Below are 25,767 nucleotides of genomic sequence, written 5' to 3' on the forward strand. Positions count from 1 at the left end.
AAATTCTGCAGACATCTTTTTCTTTTCTTTCCTGGAGACAGGATTTCACTATGTAGCTCTGGCTGCATGATACAGACCAGGCTAGCCTGGCTCTCAGAGATCCACCCACCTATGTGTCCTAAGTGCTGGGATAAAAGGTCTGCACCACTAAACCTGGCACTCACATCTTTTTCCAAAAGAACAATATTAATTTGAGCCCAGACACAGTGAGAAGAGTTCCTCTTCTGTACAAAATCGTGAGCAATTGACAAGAGGTGCTGGGACTCCACGAGATGTAAGCCAATGCTAGAGCACAGAAACAGTTGACTCCAAAAACCAGACAAATTACTTACAAACTTTTTTCCACACAAAATATGTATATGGCTCAAATTGGAAACACACAATGGGCCAGACAATGACTGTTAAAATTGGGACAGTTTAGTTAACTTACTAGAAACACATGTATTTTACTAGGAACTAAGAAATCTCAAAATTTTGATATAAGTAAATAAATACATAAACAAACAGACCAGAGTAATGAGGGACTTAATCACTGTGGCTTTTTGTTAAGCTAATTTTAAACACTTACCCTACTTTTAAAAAATGTTTTCAGAAACCTTTCTCACTTTCAGAAAAAGTCCAAGAGTTTCTATCACCTCTAGTAGTTGAAAATCAGTTTCAACTATAAATTATTTTTTTAAAAAAATCTCTACCCACTCCCTATCCAGTACCAAAGCACCTCTAAGATTCCAAAGCAGTTGTCATACATAACTCCATTTCAGAACCCAGCCAGGCCGGCTGCCCTCTCCATCAAGAAAAGCCTTCGACTGGAAAACCAGAAAAGGCTATATAGTGTTTCAGTTCCCATCTGGGGCTTTTATGCTGAGTGAGTTTGGAAAGAGAGGACCACAGGCTTGGTGGATCGTTATATGTTATATGTAGTATAATCAAACAATGACTGCTGTGCTGGTTAAGTCTCTCACAGCCCTGCTACAGAAACCTAACAAGAGGAAGGATGTGTTTGGCTCACAGTTTGAGAAGGTACAGTCCATCCTGGGTCCAAGTGATGGAAGTACACATGTGCTTGCTCTAATCTCTGAGGGTTAGGAAGTAGAGAGCTCAGGCAGAAAGTGCATAGAGCCTTAACTAGCAAGGCTCACCCTATAACTTCCTTCAGTGCCCCACCTCCTAAAGGATCTACAGTCTTCCAAAATGTGCCATCAACTAGGGACTAAAAGTTCAAACCAAAGCGCTTACAGAGGAGTGTTCACATTCAGGGCTTAAGTTGTCATTCAATGTTATGTTTCTCTAAATACTGAGTTTTGGTATTGGGCATATTTATTGACTTATTTTTGCTGTTGAGAATTGGACCTAGAACCTTGTACGTGCTAAGTACATATCCACATACTGAGCCACATCCCTAGGTACTTAAGTGTTTTGTTGGGTTTTTTTTTTTTTTGTTTTTAATTATTAAAAAGAAGGCAAGTGTGGTGGCATATCCCTGTAGCCTCAGCACTCAAAAGGTGGAGCGGTAAGACAAAAATCAAGACCAAGTTTGGCTATAAAGCAAGTCCAGTGTCAGTCTGGCCCACATGAGACCCACAAATACATAAAGCCATCAGCGATTCTCAAACTGTAGGTCTCAACCCCTTTGGAGGTCAAATGACACTTTCACAGAGGTCAATATAACATTAAAATTCATACATTAACAAAAGTAATTTGTTTGGGGATCATCAGGATGTGAAGAACTATATTAAAGGGTCACAGCATTAGGAAAGTAGAGAACCAGTGCAATAGATAAACGGTACTCAAAATTAAGTACTCTATGTAAGCTTCTATTATATTACTGAGCTATGGACGTAGCCCTACTGGTGAAGTGCTTGCCTTTAAATCCTCATGTATGAAAGATTATCAACTTCACTTGTGGTCAAGGAATATAAATTAAGATAAAACACTGCATATTCCTCACCTACCAGATTCACAATTAAGCGGTCTCATAATATCTGAGGTTGATGAGAAGGTAAAGAAATCTTATAGGATCATATATTAACAGTATTTTTGTTTTAGTGGGTTTTTGTTTTGTTTATTTATTGTCATTTGGGGGTTTTGTTTGTTTCTTTGTTTTGAGACAGAGTCTCGATACATAGCCCTGGCTGTTCTGGATCTTGCTATGTAGACCAAGCTGGCATCAAACTCACAGAGCAGTTGGCCTCTGACTCTCAAATGCTGGAATTAAAAGCATGTTCCACAAAGCACTGCTTGTTTTTGCTTAAGATGATGCCTCTTGGGTTCTGGAGAGATTCATTAACTATGAACACTTGTTGTTCATGCAGAGGACATGGGGTACCCATATGATGTTCACACGCATCCATAACTCCAACTCCAAGAGATCCAAAGCCCTATTCTAGACTCCATGAGTACCAGGCATATATGTGGTATACATACATAGAAGTAGGCAAAACACCCATATATATGATAAATAAATCTTTAAAAATAAACAAACAAACAAACAAACAGGGAGATGGTGGGGCACACCTTTTAAATCCTTGTATTTGAGAGGCAGAGGCAGCCAGATCTCTGAGTTCAAGACCACGCTGATCTACAGAATGAGTTCCTGGACAGCCAGGGCTATACAGAGAAACCCTGTCTCAGAAAACAAACCAAAAGTTGACAGGGTCTCTCTATGCAGCCTTGCCTGACCTGGAACTCACTTATATAACCTAGACTAACCTCAAATTAGCAATGACCCTCTGCCTCTTAGATGCTAGGATTATAGAAACATGCCAACATGCTCATCTTACTAGCAACTTTTGAAACAAAAATGCACACCCATTAATTCAAGAAATATACCTGAAAATTTTTCCTATAAATTTGTACTAGTATATAGTGATACATACAAGAGGATAGTAAAAGAAAAAATATCAAAAGCATTTTGTATATCCATCAACAGGAAAAGCAATGTATACAAATACACAATGAAGTTATTTAAAGATCAAAACATATATGAAGTGTAATTATAAGAACTAAATTGGATGAGGACTGAAGAGACGGCCCAGAGGTTAAGAGCAATGGCTGTTCTTCCAAAGATCCTGAATTCAAGGCCCAGCTCACAACCATCTATAATGAGATCTGTTGCCCTCTTCTGGCCTACATGCAGACAAAACACAGTATATATAGTAAATAAATAGATCTTTTTAAAAAATTGGAAAACGTGCTTGAAATATTAAATGGGACTAGGAATGTAGCACCATTGGTAAAGTACTTGCCTAATGTTCATAAGACATTGTGTTCCACACCCAGGACCAAGCAAAAATCAGAACACCAACCTAATCATTAATACATTAAATAAAAGGCAATATCAAAGCTAGTATGATTAAATATGCACAAAAAACATCTGGGACAGTTTTGTAGAAATTAACACACCTATTCTAAATTGCATCAATATTACACTTATAACGATAATTTGTACATAATTTGAATATGTGAAGTTATTAAATAAAGCAATACAAACTATGATTCTAACCTGTTCCTTCCAGTGCTCTAAATCCTAGCCAGACCAGTTTATACTTTCTTTGAGAAATCAGCCCAAGCATTTTTTTTTCCCAGATGGGTTGTGGCATAATAATATTTTTAGTTAAGCAGCAGTTAGTCCTAAACAAGCTGTATACCCAAATCCCCACATAGAAACTGGGATTTATTTAATTAACCTAGAACACATTGCTGGGCAAGTCATTTCATCCTAAACCACGAAGCCCACACAGTTTCCTACCATTCAGATTTCACCCATTATACTTGCTTTCAGTTATATTTTAGGTCGTTATGTTTTAAGTCCGGTCTGTCTCTCCACGTGGTTCCAAGACCTCTTCTGGGGATCTCTGCTCCTACTCTTCCTGCTTCCTCTCCCCTCCTGACCATGAAGTCCCATCCTATCCTCTCCATTGCACAGCATTGGAGCTGGTTGTTTTTTGACAACATAAAGAACAAATGGTGGCACATTTACACAAACTTGAGACAGGTGATTCTTAGAATAAGCATAACAATGTCCTGATTGAAATCAGATGGGGGGGGAGAAATCAGTATTTTGAATGAACAAGGGTAAATTGTATACATTCCAAAAGGATATTATACCAACACAGATGCTTTCAGAGGCTTTCAACTTGGTTTGAACAGCTACCAGCCACAGTTTCAAATATAAATTATCAGGGTTGAAAAACAATGCCTGCCTGAATCTACTACAGGATATTTTGTAAGAACTTAAGACAAGAGATGGAAAGGGAAAAAAAGAAAAAAAAAAAAATCAAACCACAATTTGATAATCCTCATCATAGAAGCAGTCAAAGCATTCAGCACACCCCTGCATTCTGGCCTCTGAGCCTTTGCTCTATGCAATTTCCTGCCTGAAATCCTCTTAGCTACTTACCACATGTCCAAATACTGCCAATCCCTTCAGAACAGGTTAAACACCACCTCCTACACCAAATCCTCCCAGATTCCTCCAGCCAGAGAGCATTCTCTTCCCTAAACCACGGCATCACCACTTCTCTAGGTAATTTCCTCATCTAGAGTCAGTTCTACGTAACTCTTATCTTTTTCATTATTGAGAAAATTCATCATAGGAACAACTGTAAAGGGCACAATTTGTGTCTTGGTTATTTCATAGGCACCATTTCATATATCAAATAAAATTCATATGTCACTAAAGCATATAAAAATCTAAAAAAATTAAAGGACAGGTATTTATCATGTATTTAATTAGCTCGTGGTTATATGACATAATAATACATAAATATGAAAGGTTAGGGACCCTCCCTCTCTGCTGCAAAGGCAATCGCTATGACTAGTTTCTTATTTTTTACCTTTTTAAGATTTTTTTATGTTATGTATATGAATGTTTTAGCCTGCATATATGTCTGTGTACCATATTTGTGCCTTGTGCCCAGGAAGGCCAGAAGAGGGCATCAAATCCCCTGGAACAAGAGTTACAGCTAGTGCTCTTAATCATTGAGTCATCCCTCCAGACCCAGTTTGTTTCTTGTTTTTTTGTTTTGTTTTTTTTTTAAGAGGGTCTGTCTCACTGTGTAACTACTATTTGCCTGGAACTTGCTATGTAGAGAAGGCTGCTGGCCTTGAATTCACCTGTCTCTGCCTCCCAAATTCTGAGATTAAAGGTATTTTACTACTTCAACCAGTTTATGACCAGTTTCTTAATACAAGATGTTTTTTTTCAGTGTTTTTCATTTATTTAAAGATTCTTGGGGCTGGAGAGATAGCTCAGCGGTTAAAAGTACTGTCCACTCTTCCAAAGGTTCCAGTTCAATTCCCAGCACCCACATGGCAGCTCATCACTGTCTATAACTCCTGTTCCTGGGGACCGGACCCTCTTACGCATGCAGACAAAATACCAATGTACATTAAAGAATCTTGAAGTTGTTTGTTTTTTTCCTTAGTGACAGGGTCTCTCTACATAGCCTACATAGCCCTGGCTGTCCTAGAACTCACTCTGAAGACCAGGCTGGCCTCAAGCTCACAGATAGCAGTCTGCTTCTGCCTCCAAGAGCTGGGACTAAGAGGTAATGCACTAGCCTCGCACACAAGAACACACACACAGGAGCATGGGTGAAAGTACCTATGGACTCCAGAAGAGGGCACTGAATTCCCTATAGCTGGAGTTACAGGGAGCTTCCTAGTGGGTGCTGGGAACAAAACTCAGATCCTCTGAAAGAGGAGTATGTGCTGACGACTATGCCCTTAATACATTATTTTAAGAAGGCCTTGAAGTCATCCACAGATAAGCAGGAGGACTGGGATTGAAAGTTCAAAGCAAACCTGAGCTACTTAAGTTCCAGGCCAGCTTGGACTATAAAGGGTATCTAAATAAACAAACAAATGTCTTCAGAAATTAGAACCTCATAGAACATTCAGATTCTTGGATTAAAGCTGACAATTTACAAACAAGTAAAAAGTAAAATTTATGACAACTCTATAACTGTACAAAGTTTATTTGTATGCTAGGGTAAAGTATATAAAAAGCTAAATATTTTTTGCAAAACTAAAGTTACATGAGCTATGGAAAGAAAAGTTATTTGTTATCAGAAAATTTACAGCATAGCCAGGCGATGGTAGAACACCTATAATCACAGCACTTGGGAGGTAGAAGCAGGCAGAGTTCAAGGCCAGCCTGGAATACAGAGTGAGTTCCAGGAGAGCCAGGGCTACAAAGAGAAACCCTGTCTCAAACAACCAAAAAAAAAAAAAAAAAAGCAAAGAAAAGGAAGAAAACTCACAGCACATATATTCTAAACAGACGTGTTCCCAAGTTGTTTATGGTACAGCAAAACTTTTAAGGGGCCCATAAAGGCCTCAACATTCTCACAGGGCTAGAGAGACGGCACAGCAGGGTGCTTGCTGTTCTCTTAGAGGCCTCAAGGTCCCTTCCTAACACCCACATCAGGTGCCTCACAACTGTCTATAACTACAGTTCCAGGGTCCAATGCCCTCTCTGACCTCTTCAGGCACCAGGCACAGATGCAGTACACATACATGCATGTAGGCAAAACAGCCATACACATATAACAAAATAATGCATCTACAAAAAAGATAAAGTTTGGATAGCTCACAGAAAAAAATTAAATTAAAATAAAAAGCCAAGTAACTTTAAATAACTTTAAATCCAGCACTCAGAAGACAAAAGCAGGCAGCAACATGAGGGTCTCTGTGAGTTGTAAGCTCGAGGCCATTCTGGTCTACATAATGAGTTCCAGGCCAGCCAAGGCCATATAGTGAGACTCAGTCTCAAAAAAGAAAAAAAAATAAATAAATGTTGAGTGCAGTGGCCCATGGCTTTAACACCAGCACTTGGGGGACAAGAGCATGTGGATATCTGTGAATTCAAAGCCAGCCTGGTCTATGTAGCAAATTCTAAGCCACCCAGGTTACACAGTAAGACCTTGCCTCAAGAGGAAAAAAACAAAGAAAACAATGTGGGGATCAGGGAGATAGCTCAGCTTGTTAAGAGCCACCAAGGCTGACAAACTGAATTAGAGCCATGGATCCCACATGCAGGAAGAAAAAAACCAACTGTAACTTACACCCAAACACCATGCCATGCACTCATCTACACACAACATACAATGAAAGAAAGAGTGAAAGAAAGAAAGAAAGAAAGAAAGAAAGAAAGAAAGAAAATATCTTTTAAAAAAATGCAGTAAAGAAAGCCTAGGGTAACCTCTAGTTTAACCTCTAGCCTCCATACATAAACATTTTGCATAAAGCTAAGGCACACAGAACTCTCTATGTGCACACCTGTAGAGTAGAGACAGGTCTACAGCTCAACTGGCAGCATTTTTCCCATTCTCAGAATAAAAATAATATACATACAAAGGATGGCATCTTTGATTCAAGCAACTCCAGAATACATCTAATCTCAAATATGAGTTTGCTGACTGACTTAATTCAAAGACTCAAGGGTTTATAATGTAGTGGGGGGAAATGCTTAACACCAAAATACAATGTTTTGCTCCTGGTTTGAGGTTTGATTTGGTTTGATTTGGTTCTGTTTGTTTTTTGAGGCAATCTCTTGCTATGGTGGCCTTGGTGGCCTAGAATTCATTATGTAGAACAGGCTGACCTCAAACTGTCATCAATTCCCCTGCTTTCTCTACTACATACTAGGATTCCAAGTAGACACAACTCTACTGAGCTAAGATATAAAGGTTAATATAAAAATAAGCATTAACATAAGATATAAAGTGATAAAATAATACAGTTAAAGAACTTAAGAATGGATACTAGGAGACTGGTGTGGTGGCGCACACCTTTAATTCAGTGCTGGGGCAGCAGAGGCAGGTGGATCTCTGAGTTCAAAGCTACCCTGGTCTGCAGAGCAAGTTCCAGGAGAGCCAGGGCTACACAGAGAAACCCTGTCTTGGAGGAGGAGAAAAAAAGAAAGAAGAGGAGGAGGAGGAAGAGAAGAAAGAAGAAAAAACAAAAAACAAAAACAAAAAAAAAAGAAAACCACAACAAATTTTATAAAGATAAAAAGAACAGGTACTAGAAGTAAAAATGATGAAAGCAAAACAATTTGATGCAACATGTCCTCAGCAGGGATTTTCCTTTACTAATTGGTGTTTGTTTTGTTAGAGAGAGTATAGGGGAGAGAGAGAACACATGTGTATGCATGTGGATATCAGGACAACAGGAGTTAGCTCTCTGCTTGCACAGCAAAAGCATCTTGACCCTCCAGCACTCCTGTAAAAAAGCCCGTGGACCAAGATGACTGACTAGCTAAATTAGCTAGCTTTGGGTTCAAGTAGAGGCTAGACCCTGGTAATAAAGGTGGAGAGTAATTGAGAGCTGCACCCCTGGCCTCCAGGCACATATACAGCAAACGTACACAAGCCCACAACACATGGAAATACACACCACAGATACACAAAAGCAAAATCCAAGAACAAAGCAGAAAATAAATGATGTTTCAAAAAGGCAAGGGTAGAGAAAAATGACGACTTGTGCAAGGTTTTAGTCAGGTCACTCTCCTGAGAACAGAATAACTCCGTCACCACGGGCAGCGCTTCACAATAGCCATGCAAGGAGAATAAAGACCTAAGCTGCCATACCCCTCCCCTTTGAACTCCTACGGTAGTTTAGAATTAAGTCACAATTTGTAAAACTTTTGAGATTTTATTCTCATTTATGCGAGTTTTGCCTGTATGTGCACCCCGTACACCATGTGCGCGCAGTGGCTGCAGAGGCCGCACAGGACACTGGAGCATCTGGAACTGGAGTCACAGACAGTTGTTAGCCACCGTGCAGACACGGAGAACGGACCTTGGGCCCCTGGAGGAGCCGCTCTCTCCAAGAGCTGGCCCTTCACTCCCTTGAGTGTAGATCCTACTTAATGACTTGATTCCATTAGTACAATATAGCAGAAGAGAAGACATTTGCCAGGCATAGTGACACACCCATTTAATCTCAGCAAGCAGAAGCAAGTGGATCTCTGTGACCTAGAGGCCAGCCTGGTATACATAGCAAGCTGCAGGCCAGTCAAGGCTACACAGTGAGACCCTGACTCAAAGAAATGTGAAAAGGAGTGGGATGGCTTCTAAGACTAAGTCAGAAAACGGGAGAGACAGGCCTGTTCTCCCAAGCTCAAAGTCAAATACTACATCATGAGGTCACTCCAGTAACACTGCAGAGAAGCCCGTGTGCTCAGCACACTTAAGGAGACACACTGGAAGCAGATCCTCCAGTCCTAGCTAACCTCTTAACTGCAACTCAAGAAATCCTTGCGCCAGAATAGCTGAGCTAAGCCACTTTCAAGCCCTGCATGCAAGATGCTTCCTGTGCTGTCACCATGTTTTGAGGCCCTCTGTACACGACAATAAAAAGAGCAATACAGCCCGAAGACACTGCATCTCCTCACAGTTAGTGCACACCAACGGTCAACATAAACATTAGTTTCTAGAAGACTGGCTTTGTCTCTACTTATCTTTAGGCTTAAGTCAATCGATGGCAAAGTAAAGCATTGTATTGGTTGAAAGAGTCTTGCCAGTGACTATAGACTGACTGCAGTTGTGGAAACTGAAGTGATTAAACTCTGCATTAAGATAAGAAACCTAACTTTAGATAAGAAAGTGGGGTAGAAGGAAACTACTGCCTGGACTGAGAAATGAAATGAAAGGTAACAGGTACTGCCAAATGCGACCACAGAACAACATGCAGACTGGGAGAGCAGGGCCATTTTCAGCCTTGGACATACTGGACTGCATATGTTGCCTGAAGAAAAATAGTACAGAACAACAAAGAGCTAAAGTATTAATAACCATAGTCTCTATATTTTTAAAGATTTAAATTTTTTTTATTTCAAGTCAGACATAGTTGCACACGCTTTTAATCCCAGCACTTGAGAGGCAGAGGCAGGTGGATTTCTATGACTTCAAGGTCAGCTTCATCTACAAAGTAAGTTCCAGGACAGCCACAGCTACACAGAGAAACTCGGTCTCAGAAAAGGGAAATTATTTCCCATTGAGAAGCATATGCCATAAAGTATGTGCAGAAGTCAGAGAACTGTCAGGAGTCTGTTCTCCCCTTCCGGCATGTGACTCCCGGGACTGAACGTGAGCTGAAGTCTTGCAAGCACTTTCACTGTGCTGACACACAGCTTACTTCTTTTTGTTAAGGAGAACAAGAACTGCTGTCAGGTCAGGGCGGTGTTACATTTTCCATGTGCATCTCACTGTGTCCTACATCAGTGTCCAATGAGGTCACAGACATTCTTAATGAGCAGAAAATCCCATCACTCCAGAGGCTACAGCCAGAGGATGAGTTTGGAGGCCCTCCTCATTATACAATGAGACAGCTTCTCAAAAAACCAACTGTATACCATACCATTTCTAGGTTTTAAAAAGCTAATGTACACTATAAATCTATCTCAGCGCAGTACCCTTACGAGCTTGCAGCTTAATAGTGGGCCATTAGTCCAGTTTGGGAAACACTGACTGGAAAGGCAAGTAGGTAGACAGGCCTGCCGGGGAACAGATTTACAGTAAATACAGAGAAAGTAGGACAAATCCAACAAATTAATCTTGCCTAATGAAGAGATCCCGTGTGATTAGTTACAACTATGTGATTTCTTAAAGTAACTATTAACAGAATAGACTAGAAAAGCCAACACCAACCATGCTAGATGTCAATGGAAATGAAGATGAGAGAAATGAAGACAGAAAAACTCAATAGGCTCTAACAAAACCCAAAGAAATCCCTTCCCCTAGACGACATGGCACAGAAGGTCTTTCACTACCATGTCTGCGCACATGAGAATCTAGCCTAAGAGGAGCCCACCTGGAGGGTTGAAGACAGCTTACGAGGCGGCCTGACCCTACGCCCTTAGCCAACATTTGCAATAACTAAGGGGCCTATCAGGTGTCTCTTGGGAAATTTCAATTACAGACAGAAACCTTAGTAGAAATGGAAACAAAGCACATTCACACAAAGGAAGCAGAGATAGGTAAGGGCAAAGAATTAGGAGGAGAGCCTTGGCTGTCCAAGGCTCTGAGCAAAATGTCTTCCTTCACTAATTGTCATTACTGTCTAACCTGACCAGTCAGTCAGCTTTCCACAGTGAGCCTGTCAGAGAGAGCAGGAAGGCAGGTTAATATGATTTCAGTCCTGCTGTGACCCACATGGAAAAGAAATCAAGAGAAGAGTGAGGAGACAGCAGAGGGACACTGAGTCTGTATTTAAGAAGTATCCAGGAGCGGAGGGGATGCATGGTTCAGTAGCGGAGCACATGCCTAAACACAAGCAAAGCCCTGGATTCTAGTACCAGCATCGCTGAAATGTGAACTAAAGAGCAACAGTTAAAATATACCTAAATGGGGGCTGGAGAGATGGCTCAGCGGTTAAGAGCACTGCCTGCGCTTCCGGAGGACCTGGGTTCAATTCCCAGCATCTACATGGTGACACACAACTGTCTGTAACTCCTATTTAAGGGGATCTAACACTCTCATACAGACATATGCAGCCAAAACACCAATGTACATAGAATAGAAATGAACAAATTATAATTATATATATATACACACACACACCCCTAAGTGATGTTTTCATACATGAAACAAAGTTAAACCTGCAGCCAGAGCTCACGCATCCCATCACTCATTAATCAAATCTGTTCTAGGGTAGACACTTCCCCAGCACCACCAGGTTCTGCCACAAAAAGAGGCTTCCCAAGCTGCCCCAGGCAGTTTATACATGCAGACACAAGCCTGCATTCCTGCCCAGTCACACTGCCTCTGAACTCATGTGTGTGTGTGTGTGTGTGTGTGTGTGTGTATATGTATGTATGTGTGTGTGCGCGCGCGCATGTGTGTGTCACACTGAGAACTCTTGACACAGAAAAGGATGTAAGGAATCAGTCTCCTGGGAGACTGGGGGACATGTAGAGGTGCCAAGAAATGTGCCCATGCATGCTGTGGTGAGTGTGCGTTGGCATGGAGTTTTGGCAGAAGAGGCTCTCTGCAGCTAGGAGTCTATCTACTTGGAGACGCTACACAAACTCTCTTTCAGGTGCGTACAAGCCGACAGTGAGCAAAGCCCCACTAGAATGGCGTTGCTTCTCCACTGTAGCAGGCTCAACAAACTGCTGAGGAGACAAACATTAAGTTGCTAAAGCTAAGAGGCTCTACGCCCCTGACAGCATTCCAGCACTGAGAGGCACGGCTAAACCTAGGTTTCTATTCTTCTGGAAGGACTGACCTTTAAAAAGCTTAAACTTCTGTTCCACTTTTCCCCAATATTTGAAATGACTTTGAATGTTTTATGTTCGCAGCAATCCTAACCAAACAACATCCTAACCAAAGCCCTTAAAAGTCACATAACTAGTTTAAAATTAAAACACAACCATGCCTTCAACATCAAGACAGTCTACACTGATTCCTTAAGCCAGTGTTCTATGAATTAGAAATTCTATTTTTTAATGTAACCATATAAGGAAAGATTTCACAGCTAACCGTAAGCAATATATTTACAATAAATAACAATTCTAGGGGCTGGAGAGATGGCTCAGCAGTTAAGAGCACTGGCTGCTCTTCCAGAGATCCTGAGTTCAATTCCTAGAAACCACAGAGCGGTTCACAATCATCTAAAATGTGGTTTTATACCCCCTTCTGGCATGCAGGTCTATATGCAGATAGAGCACTCATATACATTAAATAAATAAATACATTTAAAATAAAAAACAACTCTAACTAGGTGGTAGCACACACCTTTAATCCCACACTTGGAATGAAGAGACAGGTGGATCTATGAGTTTGAAGCCAGCCTGGTCTACAGCCCGAGCTACACAGAGAAACCCTATCTCAAAACAATAACAACAAAAATTTCTAAAGCTGGGCATAGTGATGTGTTCCTGTTATCCCAGCACCTGGGAGGTAAAAACAAAAAGCGCAAGAGTTCATAGGCATCTTGAGCTACATAGTGAGTTTGAGACTAGCCTGGGCTACATAAGACCCCCTGCTTCAAAAGAAAAAAAAAATTTTTTTTTCTTTTTACACTGGCACAAACAGTTCATCAAGATGGCTCACTGGTAAAGGAGCTTGTCCAGTAACCCTGACAAACTTAGTTAGTTCCCCAGGACGTACATGGCAGAAAGGACTGACTTGCAGAAGTTGTTCCTGACCTCCATGTGCATACACCGGACACCCACACAAGTGAGTATGTTTTAGCCCCATATTCCCCCCCACACAGTTTAATAAATAAAACTTTTTTTAGGTTGTTTTTTTTTGTTAAAGTCTCATTATGTAGCCATAACTGACCTGGAATTCACTCTGCAGACCAGGCTGGCCTCGAACTCAGAGACCCACCTGCCTCTGCCTCCCAAGTGCTGAAATTAAAGGCATGCGCCACCACCACCCATCAAGTAAAATAATTTTTAAATTTTTGTTTTAGCCTTTATTTTCTATCTTATGTGTTTGGTGTTTTGCCTGCCTGTGCACTATGTGTGCGCAGTACTCTAAGAGGGTCAGAAGAGAGTGTCAGGTCCCTAGAGCTGAAGACACAGACAAGAGTGAGCCACTGTATGGAAGCTGAAAATTGAAGCTGGGTCCTCTGGAAGAGCACCCAGTGCTCTTAGCCACTGAGCCATCTCTGCTGCCCAAAATAAAAAGTTTTTAAAAGAACTTATTATGTTAGCAGTCTGACCTAGTTACCTAATATAAGGTCATAAATTATATCTTAATTACTCAGCACACCAACAAATTATTTATATAAATCACAATTCCAGGCCAGCATGGAAACACAGACCTATACTCTCACCATGTGGGAAGCTGAAGCAGGCTTGCCAGGGGTCTAAGGTCATTGTGGGCAACATAGCCAGACCATGCCTCCAAATTTTAATTAATTGATTGATTGATTAATTAATATATATATAATTTTAAAATCCAATCAAAACACCAAGCTGGTAAATATCTAGGCATACTTGAGTTTTATTTGTAGTCAAATGTTCATTGAAATGGCATAAGCAATCTTAGTAATACTGTAACAAATATTTAAATGCACATTTCTCACTTAAAAAACACAAGAACAGTGTTAGACTAGCTAAGCACAAACTAATATGTTTGCCAAACATCACACTTAAACAGAATACGCAAAGCTTCAGCTGTAGGTAACCACTAGTGTGCCAATAATTAATAATTACATATGATTCAAGAAAAACTTCTGGAGGTTAAAATCTTATGTTCAACTAGAGTCTAGAGTACAGTGTTAACCATAACACTTATACAGAACAACAGTAGTCTCTGCGTGTGTGTGTGTGTGTGTGTGTGTTTGGAGAGGGGGAAGGGAGAAGGACAGGGAGAGATCAAGTTCACAGCTAGGTTACACTAACGATTAACTTAAAAATATGAATTTCCTGCTATCTTAACCTTTAAATCAATTGTAAAAGTAGCTGCCAAATGCAGTTAGCAGGAAAGCACACAGTTCCCAAAGGAACTCAGTACATACAACTTATTTTACTACTTAAATGTTTTACTGATTACTGAGATTCGAACAAGATGTGAAAAATTCAAAACCAATTGCACAGTAGTAGGTGCTCAGGGTATTGATGGCAAGGTTGACCACACACAGGGCCTGAGGTGCAGATCACATTCGGCAGGCCTGCTCTTCCGGCATCTGACACTGCTCCTCAGTACCAGCTCAATATTATGTACATTACTGCAGGACCTGGCAGTGAAGACTGTCTCACTTTTTTAAAACTTGGTTTACTGCCCAATAAGTGAAAAAGTACTGGAATTCTTTATTTCTTGATTAAGTTAACCTTTCTAGTCCATATTGGCTTCTAGTACTCCAGTTTGTTTTCAACAGAACATTGATACAGCCTACAATGAACTTAACTGATAGTCCCACTAAATAAATACTACATCTGAACTATTCATGACGCATTGTAAAAGACACTGAACCTTAGGAACCATGCTTCAAGCTCTGGAACTAAAGTGAATCAGCAATGACTTTCCTAAGAATAAGCAGCCTGAAACAGGTGTTTAGAGCTACAAACCTCTCCAATTGTCACTGCACTAAAACAACTGACATGGGTTAGAGCTCATGATGATAAACTCCTATAAGGCATTTGTCAAGCAGATTATTTATGAAACTGCATCAGCTCAGAAGACTAAAGAAGCAACTGTCTTGTGGTAATCTGTACACACATTCAAAATGTTGGTAACCTTCAGTTTATAAAAAAAAAATTGAATCCACAAGCCATCCTTTCAGGCCTATTTTTATTAATATTGATGTAATTATTTAAAACAGTGTTGCAACACAGTACCATTACTTACACAAAACTACTGATTTTAGTGAGATTCCCCACCCCAAAATCTCTTCAATCTCTCTGGCATGAAGTAGGTGTTTAAATCCTAGAGGAAATCTCTAAAGTTAAGATTTTACATTCTATAAGTTTATTTTTTTTTCAATTTTTAAAATGTTTTTTTTTCTTTTATGTGCATTGGTGTTCTGTCTTACATGTATTATGTCTGTGTGAGGGTGTCACATCTTCAAGTTAGACAGGTTTGACCTGCCATGTGGGTGCTGGGATTTGAACCCAGGTCCTCTAGAAGAGCACTCCAGTACTCTTTACTGCTGAGCCATCTCTCCAGTCCCATAAGTTTATTTTGTTTTTTAAATGATACTAAAAATTTTCTTAAAGGGCTGCTGGTGTGTATAGTTTCCAAAACCTGGAATGCAAATAAACACCCTATTTTGTTTACTAGTTTAAGACAAACTTCATTTCTCAAAAAAGAAAGAGCATCAATTCAAAAGAGCCCTTGGAAGTCACAATGTGAAAATACCCCTGATAACAGAACAAATTAATGTCAAGACAAAGCCAATAGCATAATAAGGCTGCAATGCAAGTGCGCCTGTCAAAGGGCATCTGTATTAGCAGCCTGGGGAAGTGGCATTTGCAGAAAGGCACAGCCGCTGTGTTTAAAAGAAAATCATTAAGCCTCAGCCGTTAATCCCCTCCCCCATCCTCTTCACTGGATCGTCAAAGCAATTACCCAGTAGAAGGTGCTATTCCGCAACCCACATGCACTCACGCTAACCTCCATCCTCGGCCTGGAGCTGGATTTAGCCAGGTGGACTCTCAGCCCTGTCCAGCATCCCAAAGGGCCTCTGCCTCAGTCCCAACCAGAAAACCAGATCTTTCCTTAAAACACTATTGGAACAAAAAACAACTACATTGACAAGTCAAGGACCATCAATCAATACCTCTCTCTCTCTCTAGCTATCTTCCCTCCCTACTCTCTCTCTCACACACACACAATATTGCTAAATATTAACCTCAAATACAATTTTTATCATTTTAATAGAGGCAACCTATTTCTACTTAGAAGGACTCTGCCACACTCAGTAAAATAAAAATCAAGTGTACAAATCCATCTCTAACAGAGTCAGGGGTGATGAGGAATGTGAAAGCAGAGAATGTAAGGCCATGACAGAGTTATCTTTACACAGACAAAAAAAAAAAAAAAAAGAAGCAGCAGCAGAAAGCAGGCCTGCAAAGAGGGGTAAAGGAAACAGGAGTCTTAACATGTCCTTCAGTTTCCTTTAGTTTCCCATGTACTTATCTGCCTTGCAAGGTTGCAAAAAAAGGCCAGACTTGAGATGGGTGAAAGAAAACTAAAAAAGAAAAGCACCTTCCCTTCCCCCACCTTCTCTTCTCTCCTCTCCCCAAAAGAGCTGTGTTTGTCTGTGAAATCCTAGTCCCAAATATGGAAGAGAGAATGAATGTGTGTATGGAAGAACAATGAGCCCTCAGCCTGGTTTGTGTGTGTGTGTGTGTGTGTGTGTGTGTGTGTGTGTGTGTGTGTTTGTCTGCTTCTGCCTGCCTCTTTTTCCTTTTCCTTCGACCTCAACAACAGAGAGAACTGCAAGCCAGCTTTCACCCACACTAGGCCATCAAAAAATCAAAAATGGTTTGTAATTTAGAGTGGAATTAACTCAGCAAGCAAATCCATGGAAGGAAATGTCTAGCCAAAGATGATTTTATTATTGTAGAGATCCATCCTCCCTCCCCTCCCCCATCAGACTGAGACTAAAGAAACCAGTGTACACCAGACAAAAAGGTCTCTTTAAATGGAAAGCAATTATAAAAGCTGTTTGAAATCTAAACCAAGGATGTACTCGTTTGAGTTTTGTAATCCACCAAGTTCACACTCACTAGTTAATCTTTTTGTTTTGTTTTGTTTTAAAAATTGCTTTAGAGAAGGCTATTTCAAGATTCGTACAAAACTACTTTCTCAGATCCACCTTAAAATAGCAGCACACACTGAAACATTTAAAGCACCAGTTTCTCAAGGGCACATTCTGCTTAAATCAATCTCTGAAGTCTGTAATCAAAAAAATAAAATAAAAATGTAAGCAAACCTTGGAAAAGAGACAGAGAATAATGACAATTCAACAATGAATCATTTTGTTTTTCCTTTCAACAACTTCTCAAGCAGTTTCAAAGGAAACCTGCAATACTCCCTCAACACAACACACTCACCCCATTCTACATAAAACTACCTTCTTCCCATAACCTTAAAAAAAAATAAAGAAGGCACCCTCTTTCAGACAGCCGAACTTAAATCATGACAGAATTCTACGCTGCTGCAAGTGGTATTTGGTTCCATAATTTTGGAATCACAGAGCTGAGCAGAGAATACAAAGGAGGAAATCTTCCTCCTAATGTGAAAATGACTTTAATGAGTCAGTTCCAAGACCCCCACATTCACAAACATCCAAGAAATGTACAGTTTCAGGCCCTTCCTCCCACAGTTGAGCTGCTTGGCTCGTGGCTTGTAATAGTTTAAACCTCAGACTAGTACAAGAGCGTGCTGGAGAAGCCAAGAGGGAGCAGGGGTCAGGAGGCACGTAGGACAGTCACCTGGCCCGCACAGAGCCAAAGCCTGCGTCCGGCGCACGCTTCCCCGAGGGCTCGCCTCCACTCCCGGCCCCTGCTTTCCGCCCCAGCTTTCACGGCCGAGCCCCTCGGCCCACCCAGAGCACCGCGACCCTGGAAGGAGGGGACGAGGACGGCAGCCCGCGGCGCAGCGCGGACAACTTGGACACTTACCTTCCCCTCGAGCGCTACACCATCAATGGGAGGGGTGGCGGCCCGGCTCCGGGGAAAGTGCAGGGACGGGGCGGGAGGCCGCGGGGGCCGGCGGCGGACCGAGGGCGGCGGGCGCGGGGCCGAGGGGGCCGGCCCGCGGGGTCGCGACGCCGGGGGCTGCGGGGCTTCCCTGCCGGGACTTGGACCTCCTCCTCCTGGTGGGCCAAGCCTTCAGCAGCGGGAGCCCAGGACCATGTCTGGTTTCGTGGGTTTTTTTCCCCCCCGGAGGGCGAGGGGCTCCCACAGGAGGAGGGTGGGTTTTGTTTTTTTTTTTCCTTCCCCTCAGGTAGGAGAGGAGACCAGGCGGAGCCGAGGTGGGGAGCGCGTGAGGGACGAGGCGCGGGGAAGGAGGCGGGGACCGAGGCCCGGCGGGGCGAGAGGCTGCGGAGCGCGGGGGGCGGCTCGCGAGCGTCTGTGGGAGCAGCGGCACCTCCGCGATGGTGGCGGCGCCGCGGGCTGCTGCGCCGACCCGCCGCCCACTCCGCGCCCGGGCCCGGCCCACCTCGCAGTATCGCGCCTCGCCATTGGTGAGCCCGGGCGTGATGCGGGCGGGGGGCGGGCCAATGAGGAGCGGAAGGCGGGCCGGGGGCGGGAGGCTTCGCTCGGGCCCTCTTCCATTTTCTTTCTTTTTTTTTTTTTCCTCTTTTTTTTTTTCTTTTTTTATTTCTTTTTTTTTTTTTTTCTTTTCGTTTTTAATAAAATGAGCAGAAGGGACGGCCAGGGGAGAGGCCAAGCTTTGGTGCGCGCTCCGGGCGGCGGCCCGCCCCAGGGCGCTGGGCTCCCCGCCCCGGGCGCGGCTTTGTGGCGGGTCAGCCCTGCCCGGCCGCAGGCAGAGCTCTCGGGGGTCAGCCCAGGACTCACCCTCCCGGGATGGTCTGCCTCAAGTGGGCAGGTCCCAGGGGTGGGCTTGCAGAGTGCCCACTTGCTCTTGTTATTACGAGAGTCATAATTTGCTTTATTCAGTCTTTGAAGACACGCGATTCCTATCCCCTGGGGTCCAAGGGGAGCTACAGAGTGGGTTCAAAGCATTTGTTTACAGGCTAAATTCTGATGGGCAGTTCACAATGTTTTTAAAATAATATGAGACCAAAACGGAATTGCAAAAAAAGAAAAAAAAAAAAGCAGAATTGGTAAATTGTGCTGCTTATATGATGAGAATAAAGAAAAGTGTCATTGAGTAATAAAGAACCGGAGGGATGGCGCAGTGGTTAGGAGCACGGCTGCTCTTTGCAGAGGACCCCAGTTGGGTCTCCAGCGCCCACATCAAACAGCCACAGCCGCCTGTAACTACAGCTCCGAGGGACCCAGTACTTTAGTAATAAAGAACAGACCATAATCACAGACGATTTTTTTTTAAGAGAATAGTATCTGTGGTATGTGGGGAGCTCACACCTCTAAGCTTAGCTCTGGAGAGCCAGAGGCAGGGTGATCTCAAAGATAAGGTCCCACCTGGCCTACAAAGTGAGTTTCAAACCAGTCACAGCTACATAGCGAGATTCTGTCTCAAAAAGGAACGGAAAAAGCCGAATATCACCTTTGAAAACTATTACTATGTTCCTACCATGCTCAAACACATAATCGCCATGTGTACCACACACTATCAGCCTGAGTCAGGGCAAGCCAAATGCTCCTGTTCTACTTAATATAATTTATAGGATTGAGGCATTTGGAATTTTAATTATAATTACCAGTTTTTGAAATGCATATCATGTTTATTGAGTTCTTTCACAGACTCTGGCATGAATCCAGGATGAATCATCAACCTATTGTTAGTTTGTTAATATTCTATAAATGCTTATTGGTGTTCTTAAACCATACACTCTTCTCAGAGGAGTTAAGGTCTGTATATAATAGAATAATTAAGGGATAGAGCATAGCTTAAAATAATTCACCCATCTATTTCAAATAAAGGGATAATTTTCTCTTTGGAATATCTATTCAGATTATAATTTCCACATCCAGAAGTTCCTTTTAAGAATAATTTCAACTAACAGATGTCATTGAACTGTGTGACCCAAGAGATCTAAAAGGAAATGGGGTCTCTTTTAAATTTAACGTTTATTTCTTCACAGGGGGTACGTGCATGCACCAGTGCTCCTGTGGCGATCACAGGACAGGAGTCTTCATGGGCTCCAGGGTCCAGTCCAGGTGGTCAGGGTTGGCAGCAAGTGCCTTTATCTGCTGCGCCCTCTCAAAGGCCCATAAATAAGTCTTACCACTACCTTTCTGCAGCACTTTCAGCAAGAAAAAACTCTTCGCTTTCAAATGAAATGGGAACTCAGGGCTAGAGAGCTGGCTGGCTTGGTATTTAATAAAACCATTTGCTGCTCTTCCAGAGAGCATTCATGTAGAGCAGCTCACCAGGGTGGGTGACTCCAGCTCCCGACTCTGACACACTCTTCTGGCCTCTGCACACACATGTGCATACACACACGTTTAAGGGACACAAACATACACATAAATAAAATATAAAAATTAATAAAGAATAAAAAGAGAAGTGGAGAAGGTAGTTAATGATTTTTTTTTATATAGCTGATTGAATTTTCCATCAAATTCAGAAAACTGAGTTCAATTTGGCAGGTAGGGATAGAGTTAACTAGCATCAGATAGACATAGTGAAGAATAAGCCAGGCACAGTGGCTCATGCTGTAATAAGGGAGGCAAGCAGGCACATCTCTGTGAAATCAAGGCCAGCCTGATCTACAAAGTGAGTCCAGGACAGCCAGGGCTATACAGAGAAATTCTGTGAAAGAAAGAAAGAAAGGAAGGAAGGAAGGAAGGAAGGAAGGAAGGAAGGAAGGAAGGAAGGAAGGATAAAGGATAAATGAAGTGAATTAGATGGCTGGTATTTCCATCAAAATCTGTGTATATAGCTGTGCTCCTTCTGGTTTTGTTGTTTGTTGTTGGTTTGTTTGAGTCAGATCTCTTGTGGTCCTGGTCCGGGCTGATGTCATGGAGGAAGGCCTTGAACTTCCTTTTCTAAACATGAATTTACTGGCCAGGTGTGGTGGTGCATGCTTTTACTCACAGCACTAGAGAGGCAGAAGGGGGTGGGTCTCTGTAAATCAAGCCAGCCTGGTCTGCCCAGTGAGTTCCAGCACAAATAGAGCTACATACAGTGAAACCCTGTCTCGATAAAAATCCAATTAATAAGTATTTCCTTCTTGTGTATATGTGTACATGTTTGTGTGTTAGGGTATAGGCATGCCACAGCACCAATGTGGAAGACAGAGGACAAACCCAGCTCCTATACAGGTTCTGGGAATGTTGTGGTTAGAATGAGAATGGCCCCCATGGGCACATTTATTTGAACACTTGGTTCTCTGAATTACTTGGGGAGGATTAGGAAGTGTGGCTTCTTGGAGGAGGTGTGTCACTGGGAGTAGGCTTTGAGGTTTCAAATCTCTCCATTCCCCAGAGTGCTCCCTCTCTGCTTCCTACTTGTGGATCAAAATGTGACCTCTCTGCCGTCCCTGTCCTCACGTCTTTGATCCACCATTATGGACTCTAAACCTCTGACACCACAGACCTAATAAACTCTTACTTCTATAAGATGTGTTGTTACAGCAATGAAAAAAAAAAGTACCTAAGATAACGATCTGAACTCAGACTTGCATAGCAAGTAAATTTTACTCCGTGAGCCATCTCCATGGACAGACCTTTTTTTTTTTTTTTTTTTTTTTTTTTTGGTTTTTTGAGACAGGGTTTCACTGTGTAGCCTTGGCTGTCCTGGACTGGCTTTGTAGACCAGGTTGGCCTCACAGAGATCTGTCTGCCTGAGTGCTTGGACCACCATGCCTGGCTGACCTTGCTGCCTCCATCTCCTAAGAGCTGGGAATTGGGGCCTTTTTATTTATGCAAATGTGCATGTAGTAGTCTCCAAATTCCACATAAAGCATAACATAGTTCGGGTTCATAAAATAAGCCTATTTAGCAAGCCCATGCAAGAAGTATAGTCAAGCTACAGAGCCAGATGGAGCAGACTTCCTTCCTAGGACCGCAGACTCTGATAATGAAACCATCTTCCTAATAAGAACAGCTATTAAGCCATGATTGAAAGCTTACTGTGCCCCAAGCACCATGCCTAGCATGTTACATTCTTTTGCTCATTTAGTCCTAACAACAGCCATGAAATGTGTTATTATCACCTGTACTTTAAAGGTCAAGGAGCTAGGATATAAGGAAGTTAAATAATTTGTGAAGGTTAAAGAGGTCAAATATCTACTAGGAGGTTTTTTTTTTTTTTTTCATATGAAAGTAGAACATTTTTCCTTATCCTCTTTTCAGCAAACTTTAGGAAATGGGAATTATTTTTGTTATTGGATCTAAAAACACCAAAGACTTTCTTTCTTTAGGTTTTTTGTTTTGTTTTGTTTGTTTTTTGGAGACAGGGTTTCTCTGTGTAGCCCTGGCTGTCCTGGACTTGCTTTGTAGAACAGGCTGGCCTTGAACTCACAGAGCTCTGCCTGCCTCTGCCTCCCAGAGTCTGGGATAACAGGGGTGCACCACCACGCCCAGCTTTTTCATTAGTTTCCTAACCTTAAACACAGGCAGGTTTTCTTGTTGTCACTGTTGTTGGAATCATGTAGCCCAAGCTGTCTTTGAACTCCCCGTGTAGCTAAAGATGACTATCACACATCCCTAAGAAGTGATTTTTAAAGATTTTTTTGTTTTTGTTTTTCTATGCATGGATATTTTGTCTGCATGTATGTCTAGGCACGACTTGCCTGCCTGGTGTCTGCAGAAGCCAGGATTTGTCAACTTGCCTGAGTCTAGAGTTACAGACAGTTGTGAGCCACCCTGTGGGTGCTGGGAATCAAGCCTGGATCCTCTGGGGAGGCAGCTGATGCTCATAACTGCTGAGCCGTCTCTTCAAGAGTGATTTTTTATTTTTATTTTTTAAGATTTATTTATTTATTATTAGCACAGTATTCTGCCTGCATGAAGAGGGCACCAGATCTCATTATATATAGATGGTTATGAACCACCATGTGGTTGCTGGGAATTGAACTCAGAACCTCTGGAAGAACAGCCAGTGCTCTTAACCTCTGAGCCATCTCTCCAGCCCCAAGAGAGATTTTTTTAAACTTACTTGTTTTTTTTTCAAGACAGGGTTTCTCTGTATAGCCTTGGCTGTCTTGGACTCACTTTGTAGACCAGGCTGGCCTTTGAACTCACAGTGATCTGCCTGCCTCTGCCTCCCCGAGTGCTGGGATTAAAGGATGAGCCCCCACACCTGGCTCCTATTTGCTTTCTTAACAAGTCTGGAGTCCATCCATAGGAAGGGTAGGAACACAGCTCACTCCCAGCTGTGAAATGGTTCAGTGTTGAAGTGCTTGCTTCCAAGTCTTACAAACAGAGCCCATGTGGTGGATGGAAAAACTGAAGTTGACTGCCTCTGACCTCCACATGTTCACGGTGGTGGATGGAAAAACTGAAGTTGACTGTCCTCTGACCCCCACATGTTCACCGTGTAATAGGCTTGCTGCGCACACACTACCCAGGTAAAATAAATATAAAAGGACAAGTTTGTCTGTGCTTCAAAATGTCCTCACACAATGTTTCCAGCGAGCCCACCGAGCATGGAATGAATTCACGGCGAACACAGAACCCAGAGTGACTTTTGACTTCATTAGAGTCTGTTCTGTTCATTTTTTTTTCTTTCTTTTCATCTCAAGCATGGATAATTTTTATAATTAAAAAAGAGAGAAAGAATGCAAGTTCTTTGAACATATGGCTGGTAACTAGCCTCCGTAATCTTCCAGAAGTACTCAAGCTTTGGAACATGTAAATTATTTTCCCCTAAAACGCCTTAAGCAAAACTAAAGTAATTCAGAAAGCCTTGTAACAGACTGAAGCTTGTTTCCAGGCATTTCCTACGGAATTGGCTTCCAAGTTTATGTAGTGAAAATCTAAGCCAATAACGTGCTTTCTTTACCTCCAGTTGCACTTTTTCAGGTTGAAACAAGAGCAAGTCCTGCCCGCTTGCAACGCGTTTATGTAACCACGGAGAAATTTCACCTGATTTGCCGTATGTCAGATTTTCTTCTTCTCTAGTCCCTCTGGCCCACAGGCCAGGCAAGTGACCTCTCTGACCTTGCCCTGCACTACAATGGAAAAATGAGCATTCCTTGTACTAGCTTCAGTGAAGGTGATTGCTTTTCTAAACAGAGACGCGGTCTAGTGAGACAGCTCATTAGATCAGGGCCTTGCTACCAGGCCTAAAGAACAGAGCTCAGCACTAGCTACCACCACCCAGCCTGGGATCAGACGCTGAAATCAAAGAACCTACTAACTAGGTGAGGTGGTGAACACCTTTGGTCCCAGCACCAGAGGCAGAGGCAGACGCATCTCTGTGAGTTCGAGGCTAGCCAGGTCCCTCTACAAAAAGCAAGTCCAGGACAGCCAGAGCTGCACAGAGAAACCCGGTCTAGAAAAAAACAAAAACAAAGAGGACCTACTTCCACAAGGTCCCTTTGACCTCCATACATGTGTCATGGCACCATAGCACATGGACAAACACACACATAGTAAATATGTGCTGGGTATGGTGGTGCGCACCTGTGATTCCCGCTCTTGGAAGCAAGAGGACTAGTTCAGCAACATAGTGAGTGGACGGTCGGTATGGGATTACACGGGAACCTTTGTAAAAAACAAAAAATAAAGTGGGTTTGTTTTGTTTTGTCTTCGAAAAGGCATCAGAAACCCCTTTCTTTGTTTGCATGTGTCTGAGTGTGGAGAGCCACTTAAGGGCTCCAGTTCAACCACGGACTCTGCTGACTTTTATTTTACAGTCTGTTTGCCAGCATGCTCAGTTGGGGCGGCTGATGCGCTCCGCCTGAGTCAAACTGAACTTGAGTCACAAGGATGCTATCTAGATGAGATCCAAGCCCACCTGACCACTGTGGCCATTAAGAGTCTCACAGGACTTGGGAAAGAACTGAGGGGCGGAGACAGGGGTTCCATTGTCTTGGCCCCAATCCAAGCTTGATAATTAGGAACCCTCCTCCCTCCGTCTTCCTGCCTTTTCAGGGAGCCATGCAATTCCACGCTTCCTGTTAGAAACAGCTGTCCACTGTTAACTGAGTGAGCCAAAGAGCAAGAGAATTCCACCCTCGGGGAAGCTGCATGAAAAGATAAATATTTCCCCCGATCTGGTAGATGGCTTAGGCTGAAGGTGTTATTTTCTAGGGATAATGAGGGTATAATAATTGGTGCACAAACCCTACTTTCTCTAAAAAAGACAAGACAAAGGGGCTTTTAGAAGGAATCCCCCCCCAAGAAACCTATCTGAGTCCATAAATCACGTGTAAATTGTGTGGATCACTGAGATGACAGCACAACAACTGTGACGCGAGAAGGGCACCAAAAGAGCTCTGCCAGGCAAGCAAGCAAATATCCGGGCTGGTCACGGCCAGGTCATTCTCCTTCATCCCGCTCAGTCTCAGGAACAATTCTGCTACATTAGTGTGTGTGTGCGTGCCTGTGATTGAGCTCAGAGACCCATACATGCTAGACAAATGCTTCAATATTGAGCTCTCAGCCAAACATTCAGCTTTTTATTTATTTATTTATTTATTTATTTATTTATTTATTTATTTATTGAGCTTTGGTTTTGGCTTGAGACAGGGTTTCTCTGT

At 42.4% G+C, this 25,767-nt stretch overlaps 1 protein-coding gene across 5 annotated transcripts in view; it reads right to left on the minus strand.

Annotated features, from left to right (window-relative positions):
- Rere (arginine-glutamic acid dipeptide repeats) overlaps positions 1-18,588 on the minus strand; it is a 342,698-nt gene extending 324,110 nt beyond the window's left edge. For 2 of the 5 annotated variants that reach the window (XM_021648566.2, XM_021648562.2), the window contains exon 1: positions 18,089-18,588. The gene's annotated coding sequence lies outside the window, so the exon portion shown is untranslated. The remainder of the gene's footprint in view (positions 1-18,088) is intronic. The other 3 variants (XM_021648564.2, XM_021648563.2, XM_021648565.2) reach the window with 3 other exon arrangements.
- Positions 18,589-25,767: the final 7,179 nt, after the last annotated feature.

This window comes from Meriones unguiculatus, chromosome 3 (assembly GCF_030254825.1).
Source record: "Meriones unguiculatus strain TT.TT164.6M chromosome 3, Bangor_MerUng_6.1, whole genome shotgun sequence".
In the NCBI taxonomy this organism is placed as follows: Eukaryota; Metazoa; Chordata; class Mammalia; order Rodentia; family Muridae; genus Meriones; species Meriones unguiculatus.